Raw genomic sequence first — 27,381 nt, forward strand, 5'->3', positions numbered from 1 at the left:
TCCTTGTAGTTGACCTTCTATCTAGGGCGTTGTTGCCATGTAGGTCCAGTGTAAACGATGCTCTTTTTTGGTTAGTCGGTAAAGGTCCCGACTAAGTGTTTGGTTTAGCCCCACTCAGGTCTGAAGTCGGTCGGGTAGAAAACCTCCCATATCAACCCCTCACGTGGAAAAGACGAAAATGTTAAAAGAAAATGACTGTCTAGTAAGAGTTATGTAAAAAATTGGGATTTTTTTTTTTTTTTTTTTTTTTTATCTAAGGTAAAACTTGTATTCACAATCAAATGGGGATAGACCCAAGATAACACAAAAATCATGACAAAAAATCAGGTGGCTACAACCACCAAAATAAAGGATAAACCCTTTAACTTTAGAAGTTTTAGCAAGAACTTGCTCTTTTTCAAAATTTTGTTGATGGATCATGGGATAGTACTTCACACAAAGGAGGTCGAGGGTGCATCATGTGGGATTATAATGGTGGATTTGTAGCAGCTCAAAGCAGATATGGTCATAGTGCTTCCCCAACCTTAGTTGAACTTGAAGTAATTAGAGATGGCATTATTCTGGGCTTTTCTTTAGGAGCGGTGGATTTGCATCTTCATTCGGACTTGTTTACTGTTGTTGGGGCTCTTATGGGTCTCCAATTATCGTTAGATTGGATGAGTCTCAGTTTAGTAGTAGATATTTTGAAGCGTTGTTCTTTCTTTTCTAGGATTTATTTTAGTTATATTCCTAGAATTGGCAATGGCTATGCGGATTTTCTTGCTAAGGGGGCTTGCAGGTTATCTCTGGATAGATCTTGGTGGGGTATACCACCTTTGTTTATTGTGGATCCCTCCCGTTTGTATAGGTCTTATGACCTTAACTCTTTCATTTAATATAATAGTAATTTTCTTGTTTTGGCCAAAAAAAAAAAAAACCTTGACATCCAATCTACCACATATAAAATTGAGGCCCGCCTCCAAACCGACAAATTGGACCATCCCTGAATGTATAGTAGTTTTCAGGTCAAGTAGTTTTAACCGGACTATGAATATAAACAACTGGCCCTAGCCAAATAGTTATATGGTGTGTGGGCCCATGATATGGATCCTTATTCTTCTAGTCTAGATTTAAAATAGGAAATTTTCTTTTGCGGTATTTGGTGGTTTAGTTCAAAATTGAAATTGTTCCAAACGTGCTCCTGATGTCTATATTTGTTTGGAGAATTCATAGAAAACTGATCGTCTGTATAGGAAGGAGACCTAAATACCTAATTCAAAATTCGTGTTCTTTGTTGCATGTTTCTATTATTTTGTACTCATTAATGATGTAATTGAGGTTGCTAAGGTTAGTTCAGCAGAAAACGTTTTAAAACAGGAAAGACAAAGTAAGGTCCTGCTTACGCAAATGATTTTTTTTTTTTTAAATGGAGGGAACCAGTTTTGCTCCATGTGTGTTCTGGTGATTCAGCAGGAACAGTGGAGTTTGGGAGTTAAACAACAATATAATCAAGTTGACTTCAGTGCAGTGCACCTCTTTGCGAGACACAGAAAACATCCCAGCTGGAACAAACGTTCTTCAAATGTGTAAAACCTCTGATATCTTGTCACCATAGAATTTAGATTTCTGTACCAGTCTCATTGATGTGTATTTAGCCTTCTGGAGTTACCCTCTTCCAGGATTTCTTTAGGTTGGGTTTGAGTTTGAGATATATGATTTGCTATTAAATTCAGTTTGGTTTGCTGGGTTTTAGAAGATTTGTTTTTAACTCCTTGTTTTGTCCTAACTGTAGTTCTGTTCTTCTATACTGGTGTGGTCCTTCTGAGTAACCAATGGATAGTAGGAAGGAGAAGAAAGTGAGGTAGTTTTGATAAGGCTTTTGCATTTATTTCTATTTCTGTTATTAATTTCTTGTATTGTTTTGTTTATTTATTGTAATTGGTGAAATGGATTGTTTTGCACTAGGATTCATCCGGATAAAAAACTTGACTTTGATCTGGGTCTGGATTACCCACGACTTCGAACACCTTCACCCTTATACAAAGTTTCAGCTTCTCCAGTGAAACCGAATGACCATGACCAAGGCAGAGGCAGAGGCAGTGTCAGAAGACAAGTTACAGGGTCTTTGAAACTTGGGTGGTCTAAAGTCTTTCCTGATGAGCATGAGCTGTGGTGGAGGAAGATAATTGATCCAGGGAGTTATATTCTCTTGCAATGGAAACGGGTTTTCATGTTCTCATCTTTAGTGGCTTTGATTACAGATCCATTTTTTTTCTACTTACCAGTGATAGTTGGGCAGGGGAACACATGTTTGAACATGGATTTGAGTTTGAGTTTTGTCTTGACATATATCAGAACAATTACCGACCTGTTCTATTTCTTGCATATCCTTATTAAGTTCCGGACTGCATATATAGCACCAACTTCACGGGGGTTTGGGAGGGGCCAACTTGTAATGGATTATAAAAAGATAGCAAGGAAGTATTTACACTCGGATTTCTTCATTGATCTTGCAGCTGCACTTCCTTTTCCACAGGTATGACTTTATTTTTCATTTAAAATTTGGTGGATATTCATTTCTTACTGTGAGAACACAAATTTTTCTTTGGATGCTATTAATTTGGTAATACATCAACCTTATCATGAATTTGTATGTATGTGGTTTCATTTTCGCAAACTTGTTGGAACCCTTGTGGTGATTTGGTAATAGTCCATTGAACAGTTAATGGTTCTGCTCCATGGAACTGTAGTCTGTAGGGCCATTGTAAGCTTTATTGCATCTTTCAGGCAATGGTTCTATTGCTGGTCCAACTGTCAACCTAGCATTCTTTCGTAGAACTTTACACTGTAAAGTTGGTGCCAAGCAGTGCATTATTTGGAAGATTAGATGTTTTTCACCACTTGGTTCCTATATTTGGCTTCCTAGAAGAAAACAATAGGTTGAGTGCCCACCCTCTGCATTTAAGAGTATTCGATCAAAGAATTTCACCTGTCCATGCAGCTGTAACAATTTATATTCTTACTTCCTAAAGCAGAAAAGGAAATTAATAGTTAGATCCAAAAGAATATGCTATGTTTCTGTTCTGTGAACTGGAAGTTTGTAGGTCTGTTTCTCTGTTGCTTAAATAGTTCTTGTAGTCTTAGAACATGTCCCCTACTGCTAATGTGTATCCGCTTTATCAAAATATTTGCCACAGGAGTTTATCGGCTGCCACGGTTTCTTCTTGTCTGTCTATTATGATCAGGCTTTAAAATCCTTCTATTTTTCTTCTTTTTTGGAGGTGTTGGAAATCTTGTCTGGTGAGCCCATTCCCTTCTCTTTATTGTGGAAACCAGTATTGCAGACTACATAATTGAAATAATGTGTTTTTAACTTCTTGCTGATTTGTGGTGTTAATTGGCCGAGTCTGACCTCTTCAGTGATGGGTCCTGATTTGTGACCCTTAGGTCAACATAGTAAAGTGAGTTATGCTGCCTCGAACCCTTCTAAGAGTCCTGAAGTAAGAGGCTAAATATACCCTTAGTTCTGATACGGATGATGCTTAAGCCTAAACCTTTTCTGTTTGTAGTATTTCTGTGATCCTCACATATAGTTGGTTATGAGGCCGAGCAAAAAGTTGACTGCAGTTTTTTGTGCAGGTTTTTTTCTGGTTTATACTACCAGCAATTAAAAGCTCTCACACTGATCACATTGACAATACTCTTCTGTTCATTTGTGCTGGTCCAATATGTCCCGAGATTATATCAAATTCTCCCAATGGGTTCCGAAATTGTTAAAGCTACAGGAGTTATCACAAAGTCTGCCTGGGCTGGGACAGCGTATGATCTACTCCTGTACTTGATAGCCAGTCATGTCCGTAATTCTGTTTCTTTATCTTTTCCTTTTGTTTCAGTTTTTACTTCTCTTAATTTTGATATGATATTTTCTCTGGTGAAGGGATAGTTTGGATGATGATTTTATAATTCAGGTTTTTTTTCTTTTTCTTTTTTCCTCCCCTTATTGAGGTTCTCCAAAGATGAGGTCTCTGATTATAATTGCCATTTCTTTGTGTAGGTTTTTGGGGCAGCATGGTATTTGCTGTCAATTGAGCGGTACATAACATGCTTGAAATCAGAGTGCGAAAATGAAGTTGGCCCATTATAGTGCAGTCTTAGTTATTTAGATTGTGGATCTCTGCAGACTAATAATCGCACAATTTGGGAAAAAAGTACAGCTATCTTCAACAACTGTGATGCTAGCAACCAAAATATCACATTCAATTATGGCATTTTTGCATATGCACTGAAAAATAATGTTGGCTCCATAAATTTGCTGGTGAAATATGTCTTCTGTTTTTGGTGGGGCTTGCAAAATGTGAGGTAATGTTCTATTAAATATTTTGTTCTGTTTATATGCTTAGGACACTAGCATTTTTGCAAGCGAACAAGCAGCACTTGATTTTTATCAAGCATCTTTATTTAGCATGCAACCATTTATGTAATCTGCATACTATGGTATATATGATGCCTAAATTATTCATCATAAGATGAATGTCTTTTTGGAATAGTGTGTAAAAGGATACAAGAGCATGCAAATAGTTTCCTGTATTTCTGGCTCTTCTCTTAGTTTTTGTCATTGTATTCCTTTTAACTAACATTATACAGCTGAGATGACCCCATGCTTAAGAAAAACGCCTGCAATACCTCAAGTTTGAAATATTCATCCATAATTTTCCCCAGGTTCAGTTTTCTCAAGCCCCAATTGATGCAGCACAAACATCAAGTTACTGTTCATGCTGCAGTAACCTGAACAGTAGATCTATGAGTTTTCTCTTCGGATCTGGCAGGCCCGAAGTCCAGCGTGCGAGGAAATAAAATAGGAGATGTTCTCTGTTTGAGAGTTTTAAAGATAATGTAGTATTTTATTATTTATTCATTGGGGTAATTATGTGCATGGACTTTTAGTTTGGGTAGGGTACGTGGGAATAACTTTAGGTAACTTAAATCACTAAGAGCTTAGTTTTATTAAAGTACATTTCTTTTAGTATTTAAATGCTTGAATTCAGCTTAAGGAAAAAATAGAAAAATATGAATAAACGATCAAGCTTGCAGCTCCCCCTTCTTTCCTCTTCTCTTCTTCTGTTAAGTATTATTCTCTCTCTTCCACCTGCTACAACTCTTGACTCTTCTCAAGTTTTCCTTTCTTCCTCTGTCTTCTCTATTCTGCCCCCCATTACTGATTCCTAACTCAGCCTCTTTTCCCCATCCCCAGAATCTCTCCCTCTGTGTTCTTCCTCCCCCAACACACCCAACCCAAGCCCCGCTCACCATACCCTGCATTACTTTGTGCAACTCTTATTCCACCCATCTATGCAATTCCCATCCTGCGCTGTCTACAGCAGTCACCTTACCCTTTACATTCCTGTTCTTCCTCCACTACCCTCTCACAAAGTTGGGAGGATCCACAGATTCCTGCTCTGTATCCTAACTTCTGTTTTGTAGTAATCACAGTGCTACAGTCCTAGTAATGGTTGCTGAAGTTTTGTAACATAGATAGGTGTTGAATGATTTGTGTCTGAAGGACACAACATGAGCTTTATTTATACAAATAACTTTCCAAAAATAGAACATCAAATCTTCCTAGTGTGGGAATATTACAAGAGAAATGAAAGATCCTAACAAATCACCCCTTAATAATAAAGTAATTCTACTACTATTATTGCCTTACAACACTCCCCATAGATGTTTACCATGTCCAACTTGCCCATGATAGTACTGAAACATTTGGTACTTAAGCTTTTTGTTAGAAATTCAAATTCGAACTGTGTTTAGAAGGCCTAAAATAGGCTAAATACCAAAGTCCAGCCTGAACTGAGCCCTAATATCCACCAAGATGGGCCCTCGAGTTGATCAAGGATTTTTACTGGATCTCGGTTTTTTGAGGAACCGAGATCCTTGTCGAGATCGAGATCTCAAACCATGATTTATACAGTTGATTGGTCATCCCTCAAAAGTGTTTTGGGTTAATATGCAGTGAATCTCATTCATATGGGCTAGGTTTAATCCACTTGTCCTTGATATAGTGTGCTAGGGAACTGGATTAATCCCAATTGATCAGAATCAGGTCTTGAACTTGTACTAGTGAAGCAAACTCCATTTCAAATTGATTGTTTCATTTAGTTTTCGAATGATTGATTAAATCATCATATCCTATATTAAGCTGCTTGAATATGATATGTTTACTGAGAATTTTAATAATTTACAGTTTCTTTCTTATTTCAGTTGTTTTGGGCAGAATTTTTTCCCAAGCCCCTATATTGTAGAGACTTCATTTATCATCATCCTTGCAAGTTTATCTCTGGTATTGATTGCGCATTTTATAGGGAATATCCAGGTATCATGGAGCTATATACTCACTCTTAATTTCAATCTCAAGTCACTATTTCATACTTCTAATTAAGGTCTTTTATCTGTTCTGTTAGTCAAGCCCAACTTTAAAATGCTGAAGGCCATTTGTTTGCTTGTTAAAATTGTTGTTGTATATGGATTCTTATTTGGCCTGTTACTGTAAATTGATCCAAGGGTTAAACCATTTTGTTCCATACAATTGACGCATGGGTACACTTAGGATGGTGTCATTCAAACTGAAGTTCCATCACAGAGGTAAAGTTTTAAAGGAATTAACTTATTCTTCCTCTCTTCATGTGCCATGCTCCGGATATGTGATTGCCTTTAGACGCCTCTGTGAATTTTTATTGATCAGAATGTCTCACTTTTCAAAACAGAATGAATTAATGGCTTATTCTCTGGTAATTTTACTTTCACAATATTGAATGATGAAAGAGTACAATTAGTTAAGTAGCGATAAAGAAGGGACTTCTAACCAAATTATAACTCTTGACATAAAAGGAGGTTCTGGTATTTTGATTATTTTCTTGATTTCCACCCTAATTATGTAGTTGGTTTCTACTCTATCCTTGTCACTCCTCCTTGGGTGGGAATGATCATGTATGCCAAGCAAGATTCTAGGTTTTGGCTTTTGGGTTTTGACTCTTTCCAAACAGAAACGGGTGGAAATGTGGGATTTTTCAGAGTCAATATCAAAACCTAGGTTTTGAGGGTCAGAAAAGTTGTTTTTTTTTGGGGTTGGGGGGGGGGGGGTTGGGGTGTTCTTTGCTGCATTTTCCACCATTTTACACATATTCCATGTATTAGTTTCCCTCCTAAATTGGTACTTGTGATTTGAACCAGAGTTTGCTAGTCTATGCTGAACATTGGTGTAGACTGGCCCTGTTATAAAGTTTGCTGCATGTTAGCTACTGAAAATGGAAGTATGCTATTAAACAATCAAAACATACATTGGATTAGGAAAATGCAAGAATACAGCAATTCTCACTCAGTAGACTGTACCACATGGACTTTCTTGGTGGGTTCAATCCATGAGCTGCATATGACTGAATATTTTGTTCCTCCTCCAAATGCAGCACAAGTGTCTCCCGTGATATAGTTGGTGCCAATTTGTCCTGATGTTTTATGACAGCTAAGCCTCACAAGGAACAAATTTTGGTCGAAATGGGAATTTCGACCTTGCAAAAGGCCGAAATTTCGACCGAAACTGGACACTTTTACTCAGACACTTGGAACCTCAATTTCGGGCCTCATATGCACTCAAATTGATTTGGATTCTTGCATACTACCTATTTCAAGAATAATAAACACTATAGAATTACTAGTTTACTAAAAAAACCATTGAAAATGTAACATCCAACTTTCCAAGTATATACTGCATATGAGAAGAAGTGAGAATGTTTGGTTTTTACAAGTCTATTCTATTCAATGTCTCCCTCTTCCGTCTGCACCCCATACAAATGACAATACAAGTCCCATGATGTTCGCCCCATATAGTTTTGGACGTAGTCAGTAATTGCATCTCTGTACTTGGCCTCCTATTTTTAAATATAAAATATATATATAAATGCATTTTTTAATATATAAATAAATAATTTAAAAATATATAAAATACACACTATCTATCTTAAAAATATCCAAACATTTCATACATGCTTCCACTAATACTCTCCTATTTTTAAGTTTAAAACAGAAATTAATTAATTTTTTAATATTTAATTAATTTTTTAATTATTTAAATATATATTAAATACAGTAAAATTACATAATTAACAGAAAAAAATTAAGTCAATGCCATAACAGAAATATGGTGTCTCAACTCTCACATACATTAATTTGAAGCTCATACATGTACTATATATATATATATATATATATATATATATATATATATATATATATATATATATATATATATATACACATTTTTAACAATATACATAATTTACTAAATAATTTTTAATAACAGAAAATTAAAAAAATAGTAGGAAGAATCAAAAAATAATTTTGACACTACAAATTTATAGATCCAACACTCTTAAAGTAAACATACTTAAATTTGGAAGCAATCTAAAGATGATTTAAGGCACAAACAAAACAAAAATAAAAAAATGAGGAGTTGGTTACTCACCTTGCAAGATTTGAGAAAATGCACAAATGGAGGAGCAAATCTAGTGTCTGAATGAAATGAAGTTGTAGAAATTAGGTGAAAAGAGGGATGAGCGCAAGAGAAATAAAAAAAAAATTTCAAAAGAGGGTCGAAATGTCTTTGGCGATAGGGGTTGAAACAGGTAAATTTAGCGATAGGGATCGAAATGGCTCAAAATTGGACATTTTAAAGGTTACAAGCGTGTCGTTTCAGCTCGATATGGTATCATGCCGAAATATCGTGTCGTATCGACCGATATACGATACAGGACACTTTTCGTGCCTGTCCACTAATTTTGTTTCGTTTTCAAATTTTGCAGGCATTTCGAGCAATATTTCGACCATATTGCTCGAATTTTGTTCCATGAAGCCTCATCAACATACTAGATGTATTCCAACCTAGGGTAATGGTTCACTGAGAGCGAAACTGGACAGAGCTGGCACAAATTGTTGAACCAGATATAAGATGTAATCAACAGAAAATGACCAGCAACTGACCCATCCCTGTAGGTAATACTAGGAATGAGGTAGAAGATCCACCACAGTTACTACATATTATCCCTATTTTTCTGGTCAGGTGCTCACTTGCTGAACACTTGTTTTGTGGGTTTAAGTATCGGAAACAGCCTCTTAGGAAACATGGGTAAGACTCCATGCATTTGTTGCTCCCTAGCCCCCCCCTGCTATACATAGTAGCCTTGTCCACTAGGCACCACCTTCTCTTGAAGATTGTGCATGGTGCATTCTTCAAATGCTCACTTATTGAATTCTCGGTCATGGGTTCAAGTCCTGAAAACAGCTTCTCTAGAAATAGAGATTAGGTTGTATACATTTGATTCTCCCCAGACCCTTTTTAAGAAAAAATCAATAAATTATTTATTATTAAATAATAATCCAATGCCTTGAAGCCTAGATCGAGATCTTGATCCCAAAATATAAGTTGCACCAAGAACTTGCTGAGTTTTTTTTTTTTTTTGGGGGGGGGGGGGGGGGGGGGGGGGCTCAAAATCAAAACCAAATTTGGGTGAAAACCATAGCATTACTGTAAAATTCTGAGATTTTCATTCAATGTCCCAGATATTACTACGTCTACATCTGTGCACTAATTCTTTTGAAAATAAGTTTCGGAAAAATTCCATTATCTTCAAGTGAGTTAATAACATAATGCAGAAAAGTTGGAAGATCAAAACATGAGAAACAAGGAAGTTTCAATCCATGGAAAAATTTTGGTTGAAACTAGGGAAACTTCGACCAAAATGCCTGCATTTTTTGAAAAAAGAAATGAAATCCTCAAAATTTCGTTTCATTCCTTTGTTTCGACTGAAAACCGACAAGTTTCGGCTGAAACAATATATACCCCTGTTATAAAATACCTAGTTTCAATCCGAACCTGCAATATTTCGCAAGTTTTGCAGGTTTCCCACTTCCGCCTCTTAGGAGTTCGACCCCCTTCGAATTTTTTTTCTTTCACTTTTTGTTGATTTCTCCCTTCATTTCACCTAATTTGTGGAACTCCATTGCATTGAAGCACCACATTTGGTCCTCCATTGGTGGGTTTTTGAGATTCTTGCACGGTGAGTTAACAAACTTTTCCATTTTTTTTTTTTTGAATTATTCATGCCTCAGAACATGTTGGATTGATTTCAAATTAGAGTATGTTTAGTCTAGAGTGTTGATCTGTGATTGTGTGGTGTTAAAATTAACTTTTGGTTCTTCCTCTTTTTTTATTTTTCTGTTTTCAAAAACTAGTTTCTAACTTAGGTATATTGCTAAAATATATCTGCATACATGATGTGTGAGCTTCAACTTAATGTATGTGAGACACCATCACTTGATCTATACTATGATGGTGCTGAATCAAATTTTTGGTTGTTAATTTTTTATTTTGATTATTTGAAAAATATTAAAAAATATTTAAATATTATAAAAATACTAATTAATTTTGGTTCTATATTTAAAAATAGGGTAATATTTGTAGAAGCATGTATGTAATTTTTGGAGCATCTTGTGATGCTTTTTAAGATATTTAGTGTGTATTTCTTGCATCAAACATAACTTGGCAATATTGGAGGCCACTAAAGCAAGTACAATTATTGCAAGAAACAAATAGAGGAGGAGGTGGGGCCATTAAATTGAAGGTTCATATAGTTAGGGGAGATAGGAATATAATAGGAAGCACCAAGGTGCCCTCAAAGGTGAAGAGGACAATGGCACAATACTTGGCTGGGTAAGCAAAAAAGGAAAGAGAAGAGAATACAAAGGAGGAGTTCGAGGGTGCTTGTCTAGATGATCTCCTAGATCTGGGAGGGTAGGACTTTGATCCAGATGAGCCTACAGAATATGGAAACAATCTTGACTCTGAGGCAGCACAGATGAGGAGAGCAATGAGGAATGAGTATGGAGCAAGGGGGGCTAGATGATATGAGGAGGCAACAAAGGGCTATGGGTTGTGTGTCCTCTAGAGAGCCAGCAGGTATAGGGGGCAGCTCCTAAGCCCCTATGAGGATGAGTCAGAGTGTGAGAGAGGAGATTCCTATTCCACAGGCCCCAACACAAAGCCGAGCTTCATTAGCACATGCTACTGATCATGGTCTTGAGATTCTTCATAATTTTGGCACTATTTAGGAGGTCGAGCATAAGTAAATGAAGCTGAAGTACTTGTGGGGGAGTGTGAAAGAGAAAAGTGAGGATGACTTTCTCCAAATGGGCATTATACCGTAGTATTGCAGCACTTGTAATCCAAAGGCCCTACTACAAGGATATGATTAAAGAGATAGGCAAGGTTGGGAGTGGTATAAAAAGGCCCACCCCTCATGAGATATACAATGTATACCTGCCTAGGTATAAACAGGAATTGAATGATTACATTGAGGGGTTAAAGCCTATGTGGGCTTATTATGTAGTGAGAGTGATCATTGATGGTTGGACTGGTTCCACTAAATAGTCCATCATCAATTTCATGTTGAATTACAATGGAAGGAAAGTGTTCCTTAAGTCAGTGGATGCATATAGTGAGAAAAAGGATGCAAAATACATTTACAAATTGTTGAAACAAGTGATGAGAGAGCTTGGAGAGGAGAATGTAGTCCAGATTGTGACTGATAATGGCTCAAACTACAACAAAGCTAGGTTGAAGATGATGGAGAATCCCAAGTATCAAAACATGCTTCTACTTCCAATACTAATTTTAAATACATATTACATTAGATACATAATTGATATTAATGGTTTATTACTAATTTGGACATTTTTATCTAGATAGATATAAGCTCTTTTGGACTCCATATGTTGCTTATTGCATTGACCTCATGCTAAAGGACATGGGTCACATCAAGCTTGTGAAGAAGACCATGGAGCAAGCCCAACATGTCAGTACCTTCATCTATAAGACTATAACCGTACCTCTGTACTATAGACAATGAGGGACTGGTGTCAGGATGAGTTGGTGAGGCTAGGCGTTACCAGATTTGCAACCAATTGGATTGCACTCTAGAGCTTTGAGAGTAAGGAGGTTGGCCTTAGGAACATGTTTGCATCAAAGAAGTGGTCTAACTGGGAGGTTTCTTCAGCCACAGGTGGGAGGAAAGCACACAATATCATACTCAATGAAACTTTCTAGACTAATGTGGGGATTGTTGTAAAGATGCTTGAGCCTGTGGTGCATGTTTGAGGATGGTAGATCAACAAAGAAGACATATTCTACCACATATATGGGCTGCAATAGATAAGATGAAGCAACAGGTTGCCCAGATCTACACACGGGGCGATAAGAAAATCCTCGTCATCTTCCAAAATAGATGGGAGAAGCGGCTACAACATCCACTGCATAAGGATGGTGTATTATTAAGTCTAGTGGTGGATTAGTTTTCATTTTCTTATCACACTATTCCCTCTTAGTAGTGCTTTTTGTTATACAACATACTATCTAAATCCTAAGTACCACTACAAAGACATGCTTAAGATGAGGCAAGATTAACTAAACTCATCATTATGGAGGTAAGATTATGATTTCATAATTCACAATTCATAGTGTCATACTAAACTTAGTAGTGCTTTTTGTTATACAACATACTATCTAAATCCTAAGTACCACTACAAAGACATGCTTAAGATGAGGCAAGATTAACTAAACTCATCATTATGGAGGTAAGATTATGATTTCATAATTCACAATTCATAGTTTCATACTAAATTATTAAGTATTAACTTAGTTATTGCTTTCACTTTATATTAGATGAAGGCATTTAAGGATACTACTGGGAGTTTCGGTCTCTCTGTTACCATATCGGGATGGGAATCCACCCCTGGGGGTAAGTTAATTATATATATTTCAGTATTTATATTCTATCTTTTAGTTACTTACTTAAGTATTGACTTCGAGTCTATGTTTGTTAATGGTGGTTGCAATATGGCTGTGACTCACCCCATTTGAGTGCGATTACATGTAGAGTGCTCTCCTAGACATGTTCTGCCAGTGGGTGTGAGAGGAATTGGAGCACCTTCAGCCTCATCCACTCAAAGAGGCGCAACCGATTAGGTGTGAAGTGTCTAGAGGATCTTGTCTAGATACGCTATAAAATGAGATGCAGGAGGATTATATTAGACATAATAGACAAAGAGAGTAACATGATCGAGTTAGCTGACATATTTGAGATTGACGATTATGATAATCCAATAGTTAAATAGATCAAGGATAGTGGTGAGTTGTTGCTGGATGAGGAGGGAGGTTGTCCCAATAAACATATTGCAAAGCAAATGGGGGCCGATGTGGATGACTTCCTGGCCTAGGAGGGGAGTGCACATACAGTGCCTGCCCATCCCTTGGTGCCACAACCCGGTGCATCCACCCAGAGTGATGACTTGATTTTTTGGTCGGACACCAAGGATGATGCGACGACTCAGGCATCCTCTGATGGTGATGATGATGGAGGTGACAATGGGGATGATAATGATGTTGGCCCTCGTGATCAGGATTCGGTTGATCCTAATGAGAGACCCCAGCATTAACTAAGAGTCAGGTAGGGGGAGGACAATGACCAAGATTCACAAATGAGAGTTTGTTCACCCATGCAACAAAGGATTTAGACATGCTGGATCTGCATCTCGAGGTTGTATTGCTTCAACATATACCAGGAAGGGGTAGGGAAAGGGGAAATAACACGAATATAACACAAAGGACACATCATCATTTGGGTCTTACTATCTGGTTGATGCGGGAAGCTTGGTGGGCTCTATGGGATACATGAGCTTAGATAATTCCAGAGCCTCCACCTCTAGAGGATCAGGATGGTATAGACCCGCCTTCCCAGTCACATAATAGTGCTATTGAAAGTGTTGGTTCTGCTTCTAGTTCGAGTTGTGGACCTTATGGTGTCCTTCCCGGTAATTAGAGTCAAACACTAGTGGGACCTTGTCCTTATGGTTTTGACTACCAGCACTAGGGTTCTTCATTTACGTACGTTTGTGGATCAAATCTTCAACATTCAACCACCACCACCAACCCCTCCAACAACATTTGTTTATTCAGACTTCCCACCATTAGGACTTCTTAGCCATGTGGATGAGGCGACATATAGAGCCACAATTGTCGACTACCTCAACAACCATATGGTCCATATGTCATGGGATATGTATTGTGCTTGGTATGGGGAGCAAGCATTACGGACACAAATGTATTAGACAGTAGCAATCTATCACTTTTGTTCATCTGTTGTCTACTTGTCTATGTACTTGTATTTCTTGAAACTTTGTTAGTTTTAAGGTCTAACTTGAGTAACTTCTAACCATTACCATGCTATGTAAATGTAATATGTAATACAGTTGGTACTTCTTGGTTTTTGTCATATGGTAGTGTATACTTGAATCTTAGCTTTTCATTGGTTTGATAAGATAGTAGTTTGTGTTTATTATGCTTTAAATAGATAGAACGCAAGAATTCAGAACATTTGGAGGTCATATAAGGCCCAAAACCCGGGGTTGAAAATTTCAAAAAAAATTACCAATTTCGGTCGAAACCTGAAATTTTCGGTCTTTGTCTGGTTCAAAACCTTCGACCGAAAGTTTCTCTGTTGTCTCAATCAAACCCTGAAAACTATATATATGGCTTGAACAAACAGGGTCAATAGTTGGACCAAACTAGTGTTGAAACTAGGTTTGATTTTTTTAGTGTTGAAACCAATATGTCTCAGTCAAAACTTAAAACATGATACCAAGTTTGGACCAGAGAGATATAAATTGAACCATGAACAAGAGCTTTGGTTTTATTTACAGAAAATAGAAAGAGTGCAATCAATTAAATTTGATTCAAGCGAAAGTTATATTGACCTTAGAACTCATAACATGAAAGGGGAATGGTGTTATCTTCAACATCAAAACAAGTAAGGTCTGTTATCTGCTTGATTTCCTCTTCTATCCAGTTTCTTGTATGAGTTGGGATTCTATCTATATCATGCCCCCCTCAAGCTAAGGTGGGAATGATCATGTACATTGAGTCTGGACTGGAGAGAAAGAAATGAACCATGAGCAAGAGCTTTGCTGAAAGCCTGATGCTACCAACAAACTGAAGTGGAGAGGGAATGAGTCAAGTAATAAGAGAGCCAACAGTCACCTTTTCATGGACCAAATGTTAATCAAGCTCAACGTGCGTAGTTAAGAAATAAAAACAGGATTAGTAATCAAGAAAAAGCTCCAGTCAGATTATCACAAAACAGAATATGAGCATTAGGGCAAGTATGTCCTGTAGTAATAATTCAAGTTAATTCAGCGGCACTGGCAACCAAGAACAGTATTCAAGCCTGAGAACTAGAAAAGATTGCCCATGTACTTAAGAGCGAACTCAAATCTTTGGTAAATTAGGGAAGGTTTCATCAAAGAATTCAAACCAGTCATCAATATATTGTCCAAGTATTCCAGCATCAATAGAATACCATGAGGTGAATGAAGAACAAAAGGGATGGTTCTACCTGACTATATAAAACCTCAGGAAAGATGAGATTAAAAAGACAACTAATTGTATGCTTGGTTTAAACAATATGAAGCTCGTTTCAATGAATGACATGACTACGAAACTGTTGATGAATGAAAATTGAAATTTGTTCCATATATTGTCTTCTTGAGAATTTCATTGGATGGAACAAGATAATAGTTGCCAGCTTAACAGTAGGGGGAACAGTATTAGAAGTTACATCTATCATAAGTCATGTTTTATTGTATTTTTACCTTTTTTTCTTGTGTACCTTTTGCCTTCGTAGGAGTTCTCTTGTAATTCTATATCATAAGTTACCTGTTTTATTGAATCAGGTAGGTGAATCGTGATTTCCGTCCTCCCAACAGCTTTTTCCATCTTTATCTCATCTTCTTTCTTCTTTCTTCATCTCCTTCTTCAAGCTCTCTACTGATTTTTAATCTCCCTAGTTTCCAACTTGCTATCAGAGCAGGTTTGATAGTTGGATGAGCTCACTGTCTTCTTCTTCCCTTTCTTGGAACCTTAGAAAAGTAGAGGGTCCCATGAGAGGTTATACTAGGTAAAGATTATACTGCCCAGAACACCCTGAGGTCCATTACCTCATTCAAAGTATGAATGGGAGGATTCTTGTTCCTTTCTGAAGCAGTTTGAAGCATCAAAGGGGCTCCACAGCTCAGTGCAGGTGTTTCCCCTGTTTTCCACCAGCAGCAGGGTGCTTGGTTGTTTTCTCCCTGCTAAGACCCGCAAATGGACTGAAGCCTGTTGGATCTGCATTGCCTAGGACTGCTGCTCATCTGCCGCAGGGCCTTGATCTACCTTAGAAGTGCATCAGAGACTTGGAACAGTTTGTTCTCAGAATACAGGCACCGCCAGGCTGCTATTTGCTCTCTCTATTTGTTCGAATGCTGTGCACAGCCATGTGAGGTTTTGCCCTATTCAATGTTTGCTTACTTGTTTGTGGTGCATCTTCTGAATATTTTTGACTGAGCATTCAGCTTGAAAGCCCCCTGTGGTTGCTGATAAACATGCTTGATTGAACCAAATCATGTTCTATTTCTTATTGCTTTTCTGAGTTGAGTGTTCTCCGTAATCTACCTTTATTGCTTCTTCTGCATCTATCCATCATACTAGGGTCCGGTTCTTGAGGTTCACTCCCCCATGGTTGGGAGTTCAAGGGGTACTAACCCTCTTACCACTGTATGAAAATCTAAATGTGCAGATTTCTCTACCAATTTCTTGGATTGGTCTCACTCTATGAACTATGAAATCATCCCTATGTAGTGCAGGCAGACTTGGCTATCTGTCTCGTAATGTATCAAAGCCCTAGCAAGTAGTAAGTTAGTCACTCCCGATCCTACTTATCTTAAATGGGAACCAAGAATTCTACAGTAATGGCTTGGCTGATCTTCTCCATGAAGCCTGAGATTGGTTGAAGATGTATGCACAAAGAGCCTGCAAAAGAACATAAGGGCAGTGTTTGCAAGACTTCTGATACAGTGGGTGATTCTACAAAGATTTATCAGCTTCAACAAATACAGTACCTTGAGCAATTTTGAGTACTTCAACACTGATTGGTCTCTTGGAAGAGTATGACAATTGTTGGGATATTCAACTTACTAATCTAAAAGATGAACCCAAGGGGTATACGATCCTTGAATTGCAAAAAGTCCTAAGCCTACTTGGAGGGCTAAATCTTGAATTTCAGCCCATTAGCCTGTAGATTTTGAAGCAAACACTCCTTCCTTCTCTAAATGAGGTCTATAGCTACCTCCAAAGTGAGGAGACTAGAAGACTTCCCCTGGATAATGTACATGTAACTCCTTTCGAAAGATCTGCCCTTGCTACTAACTCTCCTAGATGAGGGCCAAGTGGTGGAAGGAGTCATGGGACAACCCTAGGAGATATAACAAAAACAGAGCACTAGATGCCTAGATGGTTCTTCCTGGTTCTTTTGCAATTTTCCCATCTTCCTTCACCCTTGGTAAAGATCTTCCCCCCTCTACAAGGTTGACTATAGTTCAGTTCCCTTGTGGGTGTCGCTTCCAAGTCTTCCTTTGAATTTTGGAATAAGGGCTGTTTGAGCCATGTTGGATCTCTGATTGGTAAACCCATTCACTCAGATATCAGAACTCAAACTGCCGCAGTTCTCTTTCTAAAGAATCCATGTGGAAATTCTAGCCTTCAAGCCAATCCCTTCTACTGTGCTCTTCTGAGATGACTGTGGTAATCACTTCTACCTGCAACCCCTCTGCAGCCTTTGCCTTCTTCTTCAGTTCTTGCTACCACCAATGTGATCACCAATTTGTGCTCCGCGAGCCTGCCACACCCGCTACCATTGTCTAGAGCTTCCATTCTTGGCCCCTTACCCCCTTTCACTACCTTTCTGGACATGCGCCTTGCTCATTCTCCTATGAGCTTTGTTTCCCAACCCTACAAATCACCCCTTTTGTCCCCCCTAACCTATTGTCCCGCTCCTTTTCCCCCATTTGGCAACCCTCAAACATCCCATCGATGCCCACTTTTTTGGGGCTTGTTTCACACAATCCCTTTGAAATCCCCCTTTTCCCTCCCAACTTTGTCTCCACTCATGTGCCTAAACCTCCTGTTGGTCCTTTTTCACCAGCCGGCATGACAGGCTTACCCCTTCTAACCCCTCTAATCCAAACCAACCCAATTATTCTAACCTGAACCTGAACCAACCCTCCTTTGAACCAAACTGGGCAATCCCTCCTCTTTGGATCGAATCCCCCCTTAATTTGAACCTTCCCCTCTTCCACTTTTCCCGATTCCCCTCCTCAGTCCCGATTCCCCTCCTCAGTCCTTTTTATTCGGACCGCCCCCTCTCCCCCCTCCCCCCCCCCCCAAGTTTGTTTGAACATTTTTTGGACCCCCTCCCCCCTCTTGGACCATTGGAGTGAGGCTCCCTTATGGTTTGCCTCCCTAGAGTGAGATCTCTTGCTTCCACCTCCATAGATGCTTAGATCTCCTGCACCTAAATTCGTAGGATGCACGGATCTTGCGTTCAACATTATAGTGCCCCCCCTCCTCTTCATGTCTGACACCATTCTGATTTGGGATGTCAGGGGTCTTAACTCCTTGTCTAAACGCCAATGTCAAGGCCGTCCTCCTCTGTGCCCTCCTTGAAACCCATATGCAAAGTGATAATGCTTGATGTAATCTTTCATTGACATGATCCAGGCTTGGAAAGCAACGCGAGTTGATTTGGAAAGCAAAATATGCTTGTTCCCATCTAATTAATATTATTTTTTATATTTACTATTCATCCATTTAAGTAACTAGTATATTTACTCCCCGTTTACTAATATAATTAGTGTATTTTTTATCGTCCTATTCAAATAACTAGCGTATTTGCTACCTATCGATATCACTTATTTAGATAGCTTACATGTTTGCTAGCCATCTATTTGAAGTATTAGTATATTCTCTAGAAAAGGTTGTTTTACGTAAATTGTATATTTTTTTTTTCTTTTCATTTCCTTTCTATGAGAGCTCTTGTGGGCACTCATCTATCATGTAATAGAAGAATAATTTCACTCATGCTTGAGTTGATGTAGGACCTTGAAGAGTCCTTGTTTATAGCCTTGAAGAGCTATTTATCATCTTGAAGGACACTCCCTTTATCCTTTATTTTGGGTTTTGTTATCCTCAATACTGATCTTTGCAATCCTAGGATTGCACCATTGATCCTAGGATTAGCCAGTGCTCTTGTCCTGTGTCTGTTGTCAACTACACATAGCAGAGCTTTTGGACATTGCTATTCGTTTGCTATCGACCATATGTAACCTGGTTTTAAAGGAAGGGAAAAAGAAAGAAGTTTTACCATCTTTCACCCCCTCCACATCCAAAGCTTTCTCAGTCATCTCTTCTGTCATTATGAATGGTTAATGCATCCATCTAAGAAAAATTAAAGTTGTCAGCTCCTTCTCCTAGTAGTGCCTTCACACCTGTCTCAAACTTCTTCCATTATCCACCTTCAGATGATGGCTTGGATTCAGTGACAAATTCTTTTCAGCCTGAGGAAAATGATGCACTCTTGCATGGGCATGATCCAAGCTTGGAAAGCAAATCGAATTGATTTGGAAAGCCTTGGACAAAATATGTTGGTTCCTGTTTATTTGAATTATTAGTATATTTACTAATATCATCCATTTAAGTAACTAGTATATTTACTACCCTTCTATTCAAATAATTAGCATATTTTCTGTTTTCCTATTCAAATAACTAGCATGTTTGCTAGCCATCTGTTTAAGGTATTAGTATATTTTCTAAATGAGAAGGTTGTTTTACCTAAATTATGTTTTTTGCATTTCCTTTATATATAGGCTCTTGTGGCCACTCATCAATCATATAATGGAAGAATGAATTCCACTCTTGCCTGAGCTGATGTAGGACCTTGAAGAGTCCTTGTTTATAGCCTTGAAGCATTATTCGTCATGTTGAAGAATGAAAATCCTTTCTTTATCCTTTATTTTCAGTTCTGTTTATCCTCTATACTGATCTTGGCAATCCTAGGATTGCGTCAGATATCCCACTACTTGGACGGCAAGAGCTAAATATTTTCCTCTATTTTTTATCCTATAAGTACTGTTGCAAGTTATATTACTGCTGCCTTGTTTTGTTGAATTTTTCTCTTCTAAAAATTTATTCTGGTACCGTATAGCTTCGCTACTGCGTCCATTTTTTGTTTTGGAATTGAAGTCAACTTTCCTTTATCTAATACCTCTGCCAAGAGCCCAAGGACTAGGATTACTTTTTCTTCAGATCGTTAATGTTTCAGATCCAACAAAAACTAGCTGCTATGGTCCTAGGTACAATGCAAGATGCCTCTTTTCTTCTGAAAATCAAACTGCGGTAGTGAGGACTGAGGACCTCCAGGATGTTTTTTTCGATAAACTCATAAACTACGAATTTAATCCCATCTGCACTACACTGGGTGCTATATTTTTCTGGTAAGCATACCTGATACTGTCTGACATTGCGGCCACCGTTATTGCACTTCTGCTGAGGTATTCACTGCCGTGTTGGTCCTAATTCTGCTATGGTTTGTAAATATTATAATGGGTGCCACTACTGAATAAGTGAATATTAAAGTGGGTTACTGCAAGCCCGCAACTAGCCAAACTACTACTGTATTTCTGAGACTACTACTCCGTATGACTATCTGCTGCCCAATTTTATCAGATTCAAAACTGGTTCTGTAATTTTCTTCTGCTTTAATTTGTTGCTGCCCTGTTTGAGTGTTACTGGTGGTCCCAGCATTCTTTTTCTGGAAAACAAGACTTTGTCTTGTGAGATGATTTACTGCTGCTTTATTGGTGAATAACACATTCCTCTGTGAACCCTACTTTTTCTTATTGGATTTCCTTTATGCTCATACTTTGAGGTGCTGGTAATTAGTTGTCACTATTTTTCCATGTGTAATGCTACACGTGAGGGGGGATTGGAAACTCATATATCTACTCAAGACTTTTTGAAGAATATTATCCATGGAGACTTATCCTAAAGATGGTACCCTCCACCAACATAACTACATACTACCTATTTGGTCTGCTGTAATCTATACTGCAGTTTTACACACCTACTTGGTCTACAATAACGTATATTTACTTGGATAACCTTTTTTATGGATACGGTTCATCTTCACTACTGCCCGGAGTTCTCATTGTCGGAAGGGTCATCCAACATTAAGACATTTATTTATGTTGAAGTTAATTATCTCTTTGGAGAAGGTCTTTTGGTGTCTATTGGCGTCTGCTACTACTACTTACGCTCAAGATTATGTTCTTGTTGTTCCAATCTGGAGCCCTTATTTTGGGTGATCCAACTTTAGGGAGCGTTGACGATTATGGCTTAGCACTGCCAAGATATAGTTTACTTTCTATTTTCCTTGTTACTTGGGTAATAAGTTATCTTCTTAGGATAGTTTCATTGTTAGTAGATTTGGAAGATCTGATGTGATCTATGCAATATATACTTTTTGTTGTAATTCAGTTTAAGAGTTTCCTAACCTGGGATTAGTTTTTAATTTATAAATAAAGACTCACATTTGTGAGCTTTCTCCCTCTTTCTCCCTTTCACAATCTCCTTCTCTACTTTCTTCTTCAGTCTTCTTCTATTCTTCTTCTTCTTTTTCAATTTTCTTTAGGTACCTAGGCTGATTGCAAGCACTAAAATTCTAACAATAAAAAAATAGCTAAGACCCTAAACCCAGAAATAACCAAATCACCCCTAATGAAAATGCCCCTGGCCACCTCCTAAAGTATGTGGCTCACAGCATATTGATTTGCCTTATTTTGCAATTCAAGCATGCTTAGACCCCAAAACAGTCCCTGGAACACTGTGATCTTGCAAAATTGGTCTTCACTGATAACGTGCTGAAGTAGGATAGTGACCTGTTGTCTTACCCAATTGTTTATCCTCACTCAAATTGTTTGATGTCATCACTTCTTCAGTGGGAACTAGTGACAGTCGCACCCTCTTTTCAGTTTCTCAATACTATATTCGATTAAAGTGTTCTTGCACAGGCTTGTCAATGCCTTTTCGATGTTTCGGTATTATTGTACATGCTTTGACTTGTCTTTTCTGGTATAGGCCTACTTGGCTTCCATGACTGCAAGGCTTGAACAGTGCAGACTTAAGCAAAGAGACGCAGAAGAATGGATGAGGCATCGCCAACTCCCTCATGATTTGCAGGAACGTGTTCAGAAATTTATCGAGTATAAGTGGCTTGCAACACGAGGAGCTGATGAAGGAGCTATCCTGCATGCCTTACCGACTGATATTCGTCGAGATATCCAACGGCACCTATGTTTGGACCTCGTTAGGCGGGTATGATCATCCCTCTAGCCTAATAGTGTGTTTATCTTTCAGATCAAGCAAGTTCATGACAGGTTAAGTTGCGTAGAATTGCATACCATATTTTCGGGTGAGGGTTATCCATCCTAGAATTACAGTTTTGACTTGTCTATTTTCCCTTGTCTGTTATCCGCACTTTTCCTTGTCAGCCCAAAGACCGATCTATCCTTTTTTTTAAGGTAGAAGAGATCATCATATCTTCAGGATCTTGGATTTGTTCAATTGGATTGGTAGGATTCATGTAAATGGTGCTTTCATAGATTCCCCGGGATCTCTTAATTATTTCTTTCTTGTGATGGACCTCTCATAGTGTTGGACAACTGAACAAGACATCAGATGATCTCACAATCAAGTTGTGGTTATCCTGGCCAATTGCCCAACCTTCTCTGGTGGACTAAAGGGTACAGTCAAAGCATTAGAGAATAGTTTGGTTCCAAATCCATTGGGTTGGTTAGTGGTTGTATATCCTGCACATGCAGCATATATGCATCTCACAAATAGGGATGGCTTCTGTCAATATTTATATTGGTAATCATTCGAACTGGTTTCTTTAATTTGCTTATTTATCCTGCTTATTTCCTATTTGCAGGTCCCTTTTTTTGCACAGATGGATGACCAGCTCCTGGATGGCATATGTGGCTGTCTTGTATCCTCTTTAACCACCGTAGGGACTTACATTGTCCGGGAAGGGGACCCCGTAAGAAATATGCTTTTTATCATCAGGGGAAAACTGGAAAGTTCTACCACCTCTAGGGGAAAAGCAGGCTTCTTTAATTCAATTACCTTAAAAGCAGGTGATTTTTGTGGGGAGGAGCTGCTTGCATGGGCTTTGCTTCCAAAATCTCCTGTTTACTTGCCTTCTTCCACTAAGACCGTCAGAGCTCTTACTGAAGTGGAAGCATTTGCATTGCAAGCAGAAGATCTCAAGTTTGTGGCTAACCAGTTTAGACGCTTGCACAGTAAGAAGCTGCAACACACTTTCCGCTACTATTCTCACCATTGGAGGATGTGGGGTGCTTGCTTGATACAGGCTGCTTGGCATCAATATAAAAGGAGGAAGATAGAGAAAGACCTCTTCATGGAATATTCATTGCATGCGCACACAGCTGTTATAAGAGAAGACTTTAGTACTGCTTCAACAAGTCCTTCCGGACTGAAACAAGACTTGGAGGTCACCATGCTGGCCTCAAGGTTCTCCACTAGCAAAAGGATGGCAGCTCAGACAATTGAGGGTGTTGAGATTCCCCTGCAGCAGAAACCTGAAGAATCCAAGTACTTCACCGAGTGTCATGATGATTAGCTAGTTTTCAAGTTTTGGAATCTAGCGGTGTATTGGAATAAGCTGATTTTAAAGAAGATATCTTGGAGACGCATCATAACGAAGATAAATATGCCTGTAAGTGCATGAATATTTGTTTATGATACATGAAACACAAGTGTTTTTCAGCATTGTGTGCCATAAATAACTAAAATAAGAAAAGAGGTCTTATTAGTGGACAAGGCTCCCCCATTTAGCAGGGTCTAGCAAGGGTCTGATGTAAATAGCCTTTCCCCTATATCCCAGGGGGTTTCTTCCCAAGACTTGTACCATTAATAAGTGAGAAATGATAATGTCTGTCCAATATCAAGTTATCTGTGTCTCCAGAGAATCTGCAACTAAACTCTTTGCTGTTGAATACAATCTCAGTTCCACTGATAAGTAATCAGAAGCAGGTAACAGGGAAGATTCTGATGAAAAATCTAGTTAGTTTTATACTTAATTGCCTAAAGTATTCTTCTACACAGTTAAGTTCATATGCATTAATCTTTCTACAGTATTAGCAATGTATAGTTTTAGTTTCTAATAATAAGTGCTAACCCAACAAACATAGTTATAGATGGGAAGATTACAAATAATTCAAGGTAATCCAAATTTCGGTCAGTTTTCCAATTTATTTGTAATAACTGGCAAAAGCAAGTTAGAAATATTAAAATTTTAAGCCCATGGACAGTTACTCTATCCATTATCTAGACCCAGGAAAAGAGGGAAGTTAAAACTGTTAAAGCAATAAGAACAAAAAGAATTCATGGGTGAAAGCATACAAATGTAATATAATGCATTTTTAACTACACTTTTTTTTTTTTTTTTTTTTTTTTTTTTTTTTTTTTTTTTGCCCAAAAAATAATTATATTAGGCTCTCTCCAGTGTGACTCTACCGGAGACTATAAAACTGTTAGTCTACAAAACATAATGGTTGAACATATATACCCCCAACACCTGTTTAAATAAAATCAACAAAAAAATTCAAAGAGCTATTAGTGAATCTAAACTCAACAAAAGAAAAGGAGTTGCAAGTTTGTGGATCTCCTTGACTAAGCTAAAACATGATCAATCAACAGAGTGGTTTTGGTGGTTTAAAGCATTCACCATTGGCAAGCAATCAGAGTATATAATTAGTTTGTTGATTTGCAACATGGGTGCTAAGAGAACATCATCAAGAACAACCTCAACTTCCATGGCAGTTGCTGATGATCCATGGCAATGCCTGGCTTGTGAAGCACCATCCGAGCATAAACAATATATGTCCTCCTCATCCAAATTTGTGGCAGCAATCGATGTGGGAATTAAAGCATATGTGGCTGAGCAAAAGCTTAGTAGCTGAATTAAAATTGTCACATCCACCCAGCCGATACCCTATCTGGCATACCCGAGTGTGTGATCCACAGTCCACAAGATCCAGTAGTTAGTAAAATCAACATCCCACATTCACAACAATATAATCAAGAACAAGACTAAATCAATGTTAACAATATTATTCAAATGAATCAAAGTAAAGTAACGGGATAATCATCAGAGTGCGGAAAAGATACCAATAGATATATAAATCAAAAGTAGAGTGAGGCGGAATTTCACTCCACGAGTACAGCGGAATATCGTTCGAAAATCAAAGGGATTACAACTGATTCTAAAGACAAGAAAGAAAGTTATAATCTAACTAAACTAGAGTCTTTTCTACTTTATAAAGAATGTCTTCATAAACATAGACTTCATCGATTACGCTCAGACGCTCCCACTCCACAGTAGGGCTAATCCTGGTAACAAGAGAGACCACTCGAGGGATCCTCAAAGTAATCTTCGTAGTCGCCAACACTTTGCGTATGGTACGCTTCTTCATCTTGCGCTTCCTCATATTGCGCTTCGTAGCTATCAAAACCTGTAGAATAATCTAACAAAAGATATTGTACAAAAAGGAGTGAGTTTCAAAAGAAACTCAACAAGGCAAGTTAAATCTATAATAGCATAAATAACTTAGTAACACAACAAACATAAGATGATATGATATGATATGAGACAAACAATGCATATATGAGTCTAACTTTATGTATACTGGTCTCTATAGGCAGACATGCTTTAAGTCATAGCACCATACTTCTTGTGTAGGTCAATCACTCCCCCTCAGCTATCTTAGCATCTTGGGTCTGCCGGTGGTAGTTGGGTCAGGGCATCCTTCTTGGACATTCCTTGGTTGGGTGTTAAGTCACCTCTCTCTCACATCACCATTGGTCTAAGTATTGGCGCATGTCAGGGTAAAGCCTAGCCCAATGCAAGTCTTCTATTTGGTCATATCAACTCAGATCCAGATACGTCCATTCCTCGCCCTGGCGATCCTTTCCGGTATCCTTCACACTAGAGTCAGCGTATCCTATGGCTACAACCAACTCGGACTACGGACTCATCAACCCTATAGGTCATCCACATATAGTAAACGGGAAGCTCTCATGTCTTCTCACGGGTTGGTTACCGGTGTCACATCCACCCAGCCGGTACCCCATTTGGAATACCCGGGATGTGATCCACAGTCCAAAGATCAATGATCTGAGGTCCATGCCTCCCACATACATGGTAACATAATCATGAACAGTAATAGTCAATGGTAAAAACAATTAATATTAAACAATATGTATAAGATAGGATTAAATATATATCAGAGTGCGGAAGATAGATAATATCAGAATGTGGTCAAAATCATATTAGTGAGAGAAGGTGTGGTAGCCACCCTCTCAAAGCAGCGGAAAGTAAAAGTAGTTAAGTACATGTCCAGGTATCACCAGAAGAATCCAAATACATGTTAATTTCAGGCCCGTATACTCCATAAACACACCGGGGAAATGGGGCACTACGCTAGGGTTTCTTCTATACTAATAGTAATCTCCTCAATAGTACGGATGAAGTAAACCCAACGCTGCCGTTCCAGCACAACTGTGGGGCTAACCCTGGTGCGGATGGTAATCCTCCTCGGCTCTAATATACGGATCCTCACCGACACCACTACCCGGAGGGTAGTATGTGAAATCATAGTCCGCCTCAAGGGAGGTGCCATCGTAGTCCTCGGTACCTGTAATATAATCTAAAAACATTTGCACAAAAGGAATGAGTTCGAAGAACTCAGCAAGGAAGTTATTCCATAATTAGAAATCATACACATTCAGAACATATTATAATGCAATGCGATATGGAACATATAATACAAATATGAGTCTAACTCTATGAATGCTAGTCTCTAGGGTAGACATGCTTTAAGTCATAGCACCGTACTTCTCTGGGTCGTCAGTCACTCTCCCATTTCCATATCTTGGGAATGCCCGGGGAAGATTGGTAAAGTCATCAAAAAGCCGTGGTAAGGGGATCGGTCACCACTCTCTCACATCACCATTTGGTCAAGTACTGGCGCATGTCACAGTAAAGCCTAGCCCAATGCAAGTCATCTACTCAGTCGGTCAAGTCAGATTCAGATACGTCCATTCCTCGCCCCCGGCGATCCTTTCCGGTATCCTTCACGCTAGAGTCAGCGAATTCCTGGATTTTCGGACTCATCAACCCTATTGGTCATCCACATATAGTAAATAGGAAGCTCTCACGTCCTCTCACGGATTGGATACCGGTCTTGAGCGCCCGTGAGCCCAAGTCTATCCATATGCAACTCTACCAATAAATGGCCCTTTTCAAGTATCCGTAGCATGGTTTATGTCCCCTACCGGATTGGTTA

General features: G+C 38.5%; 1 pseudogene across 1 annotated transcript; it reads left to right on the forward strand.

Moving 5' to 3' along the window:
• The first annotated feature begins 1,166 nt into the window (after positions 1-1,166).
• On the forward strand, positions 1,167-24,328 carry LOC149018534 (putative cyclic nucleotide-gated ion channel 14; annotated as a pseudogene). Its single transcript, XR_016172955.1, has 9 exons — positions 1,167-1,366; positions 1,453-1,669; positions 1,772-1,840; positions 1,945-2,515; positions 3,619-3,832; positions 4,034-4,338; positions 6,241-6,352; positions 22,091-22,327; positions 22,944-24,328. The product of XR_016172955.1 is annotated as a putative cyclic nucleotide-gated ion channel 14 (transcript).
• Positions 24,329-27,381: the final 3,053 nt, after the last annotated feature.

This window comes from Hakea prostrata, chromosome 4, assembly GCF_041222555.1.
Source record: "Hakea prostrata isolate BN-2017 chromosome 4, UWA_Hpros_2, whole genome shotgun sequence".
Lineage (NCBI taxonomy): Eukaryota > Viridiplantae > Streptophyta > Magnoliopsida > Proteales > Proteaceae > Hakea > Hakea prostrata.